The sequence below is a fragment of the Gastrolobium bilobum genome, unplaced genomic scaffold (assembly GCF_033153095.1).
Source record: "Gastrolobium bilobum isolate Gb01-03AN ecotype WA unplaced genomic scaffold, APGP_CSIRO_Gbil_v1 utg15060, whole genome shotgun sequence".
Lineage (NCBI taxonomy): Eukaryota > Viridiplantae > Streptophyta > Magnoliopsida > Fabales > Fabaceae > Gastrolobium > Gastrolobium bilobum.
In genome coordinates this window covers 129,567-131,198 of record NW_026896011.1, presented here as the reverse complement: position 1 = coordinate 131,198, position 1,632 = coordinate 129,567, and the positions used below count along the sequence as shown (strand labels likewise).

The window sequence follows — 1,632 nt, the reverse complement described above, 5'->3', positions numbered from 1 at the left end:
CATGTCTGAGTAGAGTCTTTGTAGTCTGAATGCAATGGAACTCCATGATAATATTATGTTGATTTGATTAATATGATGAAGTATTTTTCATGTGTTGATTTGAGATTTTCTGAGTTAATTATTTCTATCAAAGAAGTAGTATAGAACAGGGATGTTTATATGACTTCTGTATTTGATAATCTCAACATCAGAATTCTAGTAGTCAAGGGATTGATGCTAGGATTCTGATGTGATCTTAAGACCTTAGTAATTAATGCATGTATTAAGAAAGGGATCACCAAGGGATTGTGGTTTCTGATTAATGTATCTATCAGGGTAGTAAGGGATTACATCTTGATGATAAGTAAAAGGTTGATTAACATCACATGGAAAGGAATTCATCATATGATCAATTTTTATATGGGTTATCATGGAGGAAAGTTGTTTTCTGACTACTTGTTATTTTTATTAATTCCTAATCCATATTTACTTTGTGTCAAATTACTTACAATCAATTTTCTGGTGACAAATTATTCATGATTTTTACAAACTCTTATTTGATTCAAATTAGTTTTCTATGGTATATTGGTGTTTGAACACAATTCCTCGTGGGAACGATCTTTACTCATCATTTTATTACTTGTACGACTAGTGCACTTGCTAAACGTCCAACACGTTTTTGGCGCCGTTGCCGGGGAATTTGTTTTTCAACACTAACTGATACTATAGAATTCTGAGATTGAATCCTTTTATTTTCAGTATTTTAGTTTATGTTAAGTTTCTGGTAAATTTTGATTCTGGTATATGCGAGTTACACTTGATCCAAATTTGTTGTTGTATAATCCGGAATTAGAAAGGACATTGAGGAAGCAAAAAAGGGCAGCCAGGCAAAGGAGACAGTTGCAAGAAATTGGTGAATCAAGTACGGTTAATCAGGAAGATATAATGGCAGAGAATCACAGACCACCACCACCACAGAGGACACTGGGAGAGTACATGACTCCTGCAGTGATTCCTCCAATTGGGAGTGTTGTGCGCCCAACAGTGGAGCCCAACAACTTTGAATTGAAGCCTGCTTTGATACATTTGGTGCAGAAGGATCAGTTTGCTGGAACCAGTGCGGAGGACCCTTACTTGCACATAGAGAACTTCCTATTGTTGAGTGATACTGTGAAGATAAATGGTGTCACAAGAGATGCAATTTTGTTGAGACTATTCACTCATTCACTGACGGATGATGCAAGGAGATGGTTGCAATCATTGCCACAAGAAAGTATAACAACTTGGGATGATTTGCAAACCAAGTTCTTGCAAAGGTTTTTCTCAGCATCCAAGAAGGCCAAGTTGAAGGATGAGATTACAAGCTTTAAGCAGAAAGAGTCAGAATCTATTTATGAGGCTTGGGAGAGATTCAAGACTTTGTTGAGGAAATGTCCACAGCATGGAATTGAGGCATGGCAACAAGCAGCAATCTTCCTGCAAGGAATGACCACTAACACTAGAACCTTGGTGCATGCCACTGCTGGTGGATCATTGACTACCAAGACCCCTCAAGAAGCCTTGGATATCTTTGAGTCATTAGCATCTCAAGAATTTGATAATGCTCCAGTGGCTGACAGAAGGACAGGAATTATCAGGTTGGATGGGTATGAT

The 1,632-nt window shown here is 37.5% G+C and overlaps 1 non-coding gene across 1 annotated transcript; it reads right to left on the bottom strand.

Moving 5' to 3' along the window:
• Positions 1 to 1,320: 1,320 nt before the first annotated feature.
• Positions 1,321 to 1,427, bottom strand: LOC133297285 (small nucleolar RNA R71). The gene has a single exon (XR_009749621.1). It is a non-coding gene; the product is annotated as a small nucleolar RNA R71 (small nucleolar RNA).
• Positions 1,428 to 1,632: the final 205 nt, after the last annotated feature.